The sequence below is a fragment of the Oryctolagus cuniculus genome, unplaced genomic scaffold (assembly GCF_964237555.1).
Source record: "Oryctolagus cuniculus unplaced genomic scaffold, mOryCun1.1 SCAFFOLD_140, whole genome shotgun sequence".
NCBI lineage: Eukaryota > Metazoa > Chordata > Mammalia > Lagomorpha > Leporidae > Oryctolagus > Oryctolagus cuniculus.
Window position 1 is genome coordinate 91707 of NW_027208212.1, and position 8884 is coordinate 100590.

An 8884-nucleotide genomic window follows, 5' to 3' on the forward strand; every position below is an offset into this window, starting at 1 on the left:
AGCTGAGGCACCCACAACAATGACAGCAAGCCATAATTGGAGCAAGCCAACAGCGGTACCCTGTTTGAAAAAGAACCTTCCTCTTTTACCCTGAACTCAATATGCCAGCCTCAGAAACAAAGCTCACATCAGAAAATTCATTACAAACCATGATAAATAAGAAAAATGAGAAAAAAGCCAAAGAAATGCAAGAATCTGTAATGATATCGGGCTTGATATAGTCGCAAGGAAACCGGCTATTCCCGGATTCATCCACCCATCCAGCTGACTGCCTATGGAATTCTGACTGAATTAACCTCAAAATAGCAGTGAAACTCATATAGGAGACAATTAATATCTGTCACCTCAGCTAAAGTGTTCCATTTTATTTTGCAAAACACAAAAACTCACCTTGGTCGTGTTACCTGTAGATTTCTAAGCTTCAAACGCCTATTTGTTGTGTTTTTTATTTCATAATGGCTATTCTACCCAAACTCTTGTTTGTATGGCGTCAGAATACAAAATTTGGGAAGGAAGAAGGCAAAACCAACTCAGACCCAGAAAACATTTCGCAAATTGCCACTCAAGAAACCACAAATCAGCTGAGGATCCCAAAACAATGAAAGCAAGCCAGAATTGGGGCAGGCCAATAGCTGTGCCCTGTTTGAAACAGAACCTTCCTCTTGCTCCCTGAACTCCATATTGCAGCCTCAAAACCAAAGCTCACATCAGAAAATTCATTACAAACCATGATAAATAAGAAAAAGGAGAAAAAAGCCAAAGAAATGCAAGAATCCGTAATGTTATTGGGCTTGATTTAGTCACATGGAAGCCGGCTGTTCGCGGATTCATTCACCCCTCCAGTTGACTGCCTGTGGAATTCTGACTGAATTAACCTGAAAATCGCAGTGAAACTCAGTTTGGAGGCAATTAATATCTGTCACCTCAGCCAAAGTGTTCCATTTTATTTTCCAAAACACAAAAAATCACCTTGGTCATGTTACCTGTAGATTTCTAAGCTTCAAACGCCTATTTGTTGTGTTTTTTATTTCATAATGGCTACTCTGCCCAAACTCTTGTTTGTTTGGCGTCAGAATACAAAATTTGGGAAGGAAGAAGGCAAAACCAACTCAGACCCAGAAAATATTCAGGAAATTGCCGCTCAAGAAACCAAAAGTTAGCTGAGGCACCCAAAGCAATGACAGCAAGCCAGAATTAGAGCAAGCCAACAGCTGTGCCCTGTTTGAAAAAGAACCTTCCTCTTCTGCCCTGAACTCAATATGCCAGCCTCAGAACCAAAGCTCACATCAGAAAATTCATTACAAACCATGATAAATAAGAAAAAGGAGAAAAAAGCAAAAGAAAAGCAAGAATCCATAATGATATAGGGCTTGATTTAGTCGCTAGGAAACCGGCTGTTCCAGGAATCATCCACCCCTCCAGCTGACTGCCTGTGGAATTCTGACAGAATTATCCTGAAAATTGCAGGGAAACTCAGTTTGGAGGCAATTAATATCTGTCACCTCAGCCAAAGTGTTCCATTTGATTTTCCAAAACACAAATCTCACCTTGGTCGTGTTACCTGTAGATTTCTAAGCTTCAAACCCTTGTGTTGAGTTTTTCTATTTCATAATGGCTACTCTCCCCAAACTCTTGTTTGTATGCAGTCAGAATACAAAATTTGGGAAGGAAGAAGGCAAAACCAACTCAGACCCAGAAAACATTTAGGAAATTGCCGCTCACAAACCACATATCGGCTGAGGCACCCAAAACAATGACAGCAAGCCAGAATTGGAGCAGGCCAACAGCTGTGACCTGTTTGAAAAAGACCATTCCCCCGGTGCCCTAAACTCCATATTGCAGCCTCAAAACCAAAGCTCACATCAGAAAATTCATTACAAACCATGATAAATAAGAAAAAGGAGAAAAAAGCCAAAGAAATGCAAGAATCCATAATGATATTGGGCTTGATTCAGTCACAAGGAAACCGGCTGTTCCCGGATTCATCCACCCCTCCAGCTGACTGCCTGTGGAATTCTGACTGAATTAACATGAAAATCGCAGTGAAACTCAGTTTGGAGGCAATTAATATCTGTCACCACAGCCAAAGTGTTCCATTTTATATTCCAAAACACAAAAACTCACCTTGGTAATGTTACCTGTAGATTTCTAAGCTTCAAATGCCTGTTTGTTTTGTGTTTCATTTCATAATGGCTACTCTCCCCAAACTCTTGTTTGTGTGCCGTCAGAATATAAAATTTGGGAAGGAAGAAGGCAAAACCAACTCAGACCCAGAAAACATTTAGGAAATTGCCGCACAGAATCCACAAATCGGCTGAGGTACTCAAAACAATGACAGGAAGCCAGAATTGGAGCAGGCCAACAGCTGTGCCCTGTTTGAAAAAGACCATTCCTCTGGTGCCCTGAACTCCATATTCAGCCACAAACCAAAGCTCACATCAGAAAATTCATTACAAACCATGATAAATAAGAAAACAGAGAAAAAAGCCAAAGAAATGCAAGAATACATAATGATATTCGGCTGGATTTAGTCACAAGGAAACCGGCTGTTCCCGGATTCATCCTCTGCTCCAGCTCACTGCCTGTGGAATTCTGACTGAATTCACCTGAAAATCCCAGTGAAACTCAGTTTGGAGCCAATTACTATCTGTCACCTCAGCCAAAGTGTTCCATTTGTTTTTCCAAAACACAAAAACTCACCTTGGTCAAGTTACCAGTAGATTTTGTAGGTTTAAACGCCTATTTCTTGTGTTTTTTATTTCATAATGGCTAATCTGCCCAAACTCTTGTTTGTGTGCCATCAGAATACATAATTTGGGAAGGAAGAAGGCAAAACCAACTCAGACCCCGAAAACATTTAGGAAATTGCCGCTCAAGAAACCAAAAATCAGCTGAGGCACCCAAAACAATGACAGCAAGCCAGAATTGAAGCAGGCCAACAGCTGTGCCCTGTTTGAAAAAGACCATTCCTCTGGTGCCCTGAACTCCATATTGCAGCCTCAAAACCAAAGCTCACATCAGAAAATTCATTACAATCCATGATAAATAAGAAAACATAGAAAAAATCCAAAGAAATGCAAGAATCCATAATGACATTTGGCCTGAATAGTCACAAGGAAACCGGCTGTTCCCGGATTCATCCACACCTCCAGCTGACAGCCTGTGGAATTCTGACTGAATTAACCTGAAAATCGCAGTGAAACTCTGTTTGGAGGCAATTACTATCTGTCACCTCAGCCAAAGTGTTCCATTTGATTTTCCAAAACACAAAAACTCACTTTGGTCATGTTACTGGTAGATTTTGAAGGTTTAAACGCCTATTTGTTGTGTTTTTTATTTCATAGTGGCTACTCTGCTGAAACTCTTGTTTCTATGGCATCAGAATACATAATTTGGGAAGGAAGAAGGCAAAACCAACTCAGACCCAGAAAACATTTAGGAAATTGCCACTCAAGAAACCAAAAGTCAGCTGAGGCACCCAAAACAATGATAGCAAGCCAGAATTGGAGCAAGCCAACAGCTGTACCCTGATTGAAAAAGAACCTACCTCTTCTGCCCTGAACTCCATATTGCAGCCTCAAAACCAAAGCTCACATCAGAAAATTCATTACAAACCATAAAAAATAAGAAAAATGAGAAAAAAGACAAGGAAATGCAAGAATCCATAATATTGGGCTTGATTCAGTCACAAGGAAACTGGCTGTTCCCGGATTCATCCAGCCCTCCAGCTGACTGCCTGTGGATTTCTAACTGAATTAACCTGAAAATCACAGTGAAACTCCGTTTGGAGGCAATTACTATCTGTCACCTCAGCCAAAGTGTTCCATTTTATTTTCCAAAACACAAAAAATCACCTTGGTCATGTTACCTGTAGATTTCTAAGCTTCAAACGCCTATTTGTTGTGTTTTTTATTTCATAATGGCTATTCTGCCCAAACTCTTGTTTGTATGGCAGCAGAAAAGAAAATTTGGATACGAAGACGGTAAAACCAACTCAGACCCAGAAAACATTTAAAAAATTGCCGCTCAAGAAACCAAAATCAGCTGAGGCACCCAAAACAAAGAAGGCAAGCCAGAATTGGAGCAAGCCACAGCTGTACCCTGTTTAAAATGACCATACTTCCAGTGCCGTGAACTCTATACTGCAGCCTCAAAACCAAAGCTCACATCAGAAAATTCATTACAAACCATGATAAATAAGAAAACATAGAAAAAAGCCAAAGAAATGCAAGAATTCATAATGATATTGGGCTTGATTCAGTCGCAAGGAAACCGGCTGTTCCCGGATTCATCCACCCCGCCAGCTGACTGCCTGTGCAATTCTGACTGAATTAACCTGAAAATCGCAGTGAAACTCAGTTTGGAGGCAATTAATATCTGTCACCTCAGCCAAAGTGTTCCATTTGATTTTCCAAAACACAAAAACTCACCTTGGTCATGTTACCTGTAGATTTATAAGCTTCAAAATCCTATTTGCTGTGTTTTTTATGTCATAATGGCTACTCTCCCCAAACTCTTGTTTGTAGAAATCAGAATACAAAATTTGGGAAGGTAGAAGGGAAAACCAACTCAGACGCAGAAAACATGTAGGAAATTGCAGCTCAGGATACCACAAATCGGCTGAGGCTCAAAACAAAGACAGCAAGCCAGAATTGGAGCAGGCCAACAGCTTTGCCCTGTTTAAAAGGTCCATTCCCCCGGTGCCCTGAACTCCATATTGCAGCCTCAAAACCAAAGCTGACATCAGAAAATTCATTACAACCCATGATAAATAAGAAAAAGGAGAAAAAAGCCAAAGAAATGCAAGAATCAATAATGATATTGGGCTTGATTTAGTTGCAAAGAAACTGGCTGTTCCTGGATTCATCCACCCCTCCAGCAGACTGCCTGTGGAATTATGACTGAATTCACCTGGATATCGCAGTGAAACTCAGTTTGGAGGCAATTAATATCTGTCACCTCAGCCAAAGTGTTCCATTTTTTTTTCCAAAGCACAAAAACTCACCTTGGTAATGTTACCTGTAGATTTCTAAGCTTCAAATGCCTATTTGTTGTGGTTATTATTTCATTATTGCTACTCTGTCCAAACTCTTGTTTGTGTTGCCTCAGAATACAAAATTAGGGAAGGAAGAAGGAAAAACCAACTCAGATGCACAAAACATTTAGGAAATTGCCGCTCAAGAAACCACAAATTAGCTGAGGTATCGAAAACAATGACAGCAAGCCAGAATTGGAGCAAGATAACAGCTATGCCCTGATTGAAATAGAACCTTCCTCTTGTGCCATGAACTCCATATTGCAGCCTCAAAACCAAAGCTCACATCAGAAAATTCATTACAAACCATAAAAAATAAGAAAAATGATAAAAAAGCCAAAGAAATGGAAGAATCCATAATGATATTGGGCTTGATTTAGTCGCAAGGAAACTGGCTGTTCCCAGATACATCCAACCCTCCAGCTGACAGCCTGTGGAATTCTGAGTGAATTAACAGGAGAAACACAGTTAAACTCAGTTTGGAGGCAATTAATATCTGTCACCTCAGCCAAAGTGTTCCATTTTATTTTCCAAAACACAAAACCTCACCTTGGTCGTGTTACCTGTAGATTTCAAAGCTTCAAATGCCTATTTGTTGTGTTTTTATTTCATAATGGCTACTCTCCCCAAACTCTTGTTTGTATGGCATCAGAGTACAACATTTGGGAAGGAAGAAGGCAAAACCAACTCAGACCCAGAAAACATTTAGGAAATTGCCGCTCAAGAAACTAAAAGTCAGCTGAGGCACCCAAAACAATGACAGCAAGCCAGAATTGGAGCAGGCCAACAGCTGTGCCCTGTTTGAAAAAGACCATTCCTCCGTTACCCTGAACTCCATATTGCAGCCTCGAAACCAAAGCTCACATCAGAAAATTCATTACAAACCATGATGATTAATGGAAATGTGAAAAAGCCAAAGAAATGCAAGAGTCCTTTGTGATACTTAGCGGGATTAGACAAAAAGAACCTGGCTGTTTCCAGATTCATCCCCCCATCCACAGAATGACTTTGGACTTCTGATTGAATTCACCTCAAAATCCCACTCACATTCAATTTGGATGAATTAGTATCTCTCCCCTCAGCAGAAGGGTTCCATATCATTTTCCAAACCACAGAAACTCATCTTGGTCATGTTGCCTGTAGATTTCTAATCCTGAAAGGCCAATTTGCTGTGTTTTTTGTTTTCCTTCATAATGGCTACTCTGTCGACAATCTTGCTTGTATTGCATGAGAATACACAATTTGGGTATGAAGAAGGGAAAACCAACTCAGACCCAGAAAATATTCAGCAAACTGACCCTCAAGAAACCAAAAGTCAGCTGAGGCACCCAACAATGACAGCAAGCCAGAATTGGAGCAAGCCAACAACTGTGCCCCAATTGAAAAAGAACCATTCTCTTGTGCCATGAACTCCATATTGCAGCCTCAAAACCAAAGCTCACATCAGAAAATTCATTACAAACCATGATAAATAAGGGAAATGTGAAAAAGCCAAAGAAATGCAAGAGTCCTTTGTGATATTTGGCTGGATTTAGACACAAGGAAACTGGCTGTTTCAGGATTCATCCCACCCTTAAACAGACTGACTTTGGAATTCTGATTGAATTCACCTCAAAATTGCACTCACACTCAATTTGGAGGAAATTAGTATCTGTCCCCTCGGCAGAAGGAGTCCAAGTCATTTTCCAAAACACAGAAACTCATCTTGATTGTGTTGCCTGTACAGTTCTAAACATGAAAGGCCAATTTGCTTTGTTTTTTTTTTTCTTTCATAATGGCTACTCTGTCAAAATCTTGCTTGTATTGCATCAGAATACAAAATTTGGGAATAAGAAGGCAAAACTAACTCAGACCCAGAAAACATTTAGGATATTGCCACTCAAGAATCCACAAATCAGCTGAGGCACCCAAAACAATGACAGCAAGCCAGAATTGGAGCAGGCCAACAGCTGTGCCCTGATTGAAAAACAACCTTCCTCTGGTGCCCTGAACTGAATATGCCAGCTTAAAACCAAAGCTCACATCAGAAAACTCATTACAAACCATGATAAATAAGAAAAAAGAGAAAAAAGCCAAAGAAACGCAAGAATCCATAATGATATTGGGCTTGATTTAGTCAAAAGGAAACCGGCTATTCCCAGATTCATCCACCCCTCCAGCTGACTGCCTGTGGAATTCTGATGGAATTATCTGGAAAATCGCAGGGAAACTCAGTTTGGAGGCAATTAATATCTGTCACCTCAGCCAAAGTGTCCCATTTTATTTTCCAAAACACAAAAACTCACCTTGGTCGTATTACCTGTGGATTTCTAAGCTTCAAACGCCTATTTATTGTGTTTTTTTTTTATGGCAAAATGGCAAGTCTGTCCAAACTCTTTTTTGTATTGGGTCAGAATACAAAATTTTGGAAGGAAGAAGGAAAACCAACTCAGACGAACAAAACATTTAGGAAATTGATGCTCAAGAAACCTCAAATCGGCGGAGGCAACCAAAACAAAGACAGTAAGCCAGAATTGGAGTAACCCAGCAGCTGTGCCCTGATTGAACAAGAACCTTCCTCTTGTGCCCTGAACTCCATATGCCAGCCTCAAAACCGAAGCTCACATCAGAAAATTCATTACAAACCATGATAAATCAGAAAAATGAGACAAAAGCCAAAGAAATGCAAGAATCCATAATGATGTTGGGCTGGATTTAGTTTCAAGGAAACCGGCTGTTCCCAGATTCATCTACCCCTCCAGCTGACTGCCTGTGGAATTCTGACTGAATTAACCGGAAAATCGCAGTGAAACTCAGTTTGGAGGCAATTAATATATGTCACCTCAGCCAAACTGTTCCATTTCATTTTCCAAAACACAAAAACTCACCTTGGTCATGTTACCTCTGGATTTCTAAGCTTCAAAACCTATTTGTTGTGTTTTTTATTTCATAATGGCCACTCTGCCCAAACTCTTGTTTGTATTGCATCAGAATACAATATTTGGGAAGGAAGAAGGCAAAACCAACTCAGACCCAGAAAACTTTTAAGAAATTGCTGCTCAAAAAACCTCAAATTGGCGGAGGCACCCAAAACAATGACAGCAAGCCAGAATTGGAGCAGGCCAACAGCTGTGCTCTGTTTGAAAAAGACCGTTCCCCCGGTGCCCTGAACTCCATATTACAGCCTCAAAACCAAAGCTGACATCAGAAAATTCATTACAAACCATGATAAATAAGAAAAATGAGAAAAAAGCCAAAGAAATCAAGAATCCATAATGATATTGGGCTTCATTTAGTCGCAAGAAAACGGACTGTTCCCGGATTCATCCACCCCTCCTGCTGACTGCCTGTGGAATTCTGACTGAATTAACCTGAAAATCGCAGTGAAACTCAGTTTGGAGGCAATTAATATCTGTCACCTCAGCCAAAGTGTTCCATTTTATTTTCCAAAACACAAAAACTCACCTTTGTTGTGTTACCTATGGATTTATAAGCTTCAAAAGCCTATTTGTGGTGTTTTTTATTTCATAATGGCTACCCTGCCGAAACTCTTGTTTGCATGGCGTCAGAATACAAAATTTGGGAAGGAAGAAGGCAAAACCAACTCAGACCCAGAAAACATTTAGGAAATTGCCGCTCAAGAAACCACAAATTGGCTGAGGCACTCAAAACAATGACAGCAAGCCAGAATTGGTGCAGGCCAACAGCTGTGCCCTGTTTGAAAAAGACCATTCCTCAGGTGCCCTGAACTCCATATTGCAGCCTCAAAACCAAAGCTCACATCAGAAAATTCATTACAAAGCATGCTATATCAGAAAAAGTAGAAAAAAGCCAAAGAAATGCAAGAATCAAGAATGATATTGGGCTTGA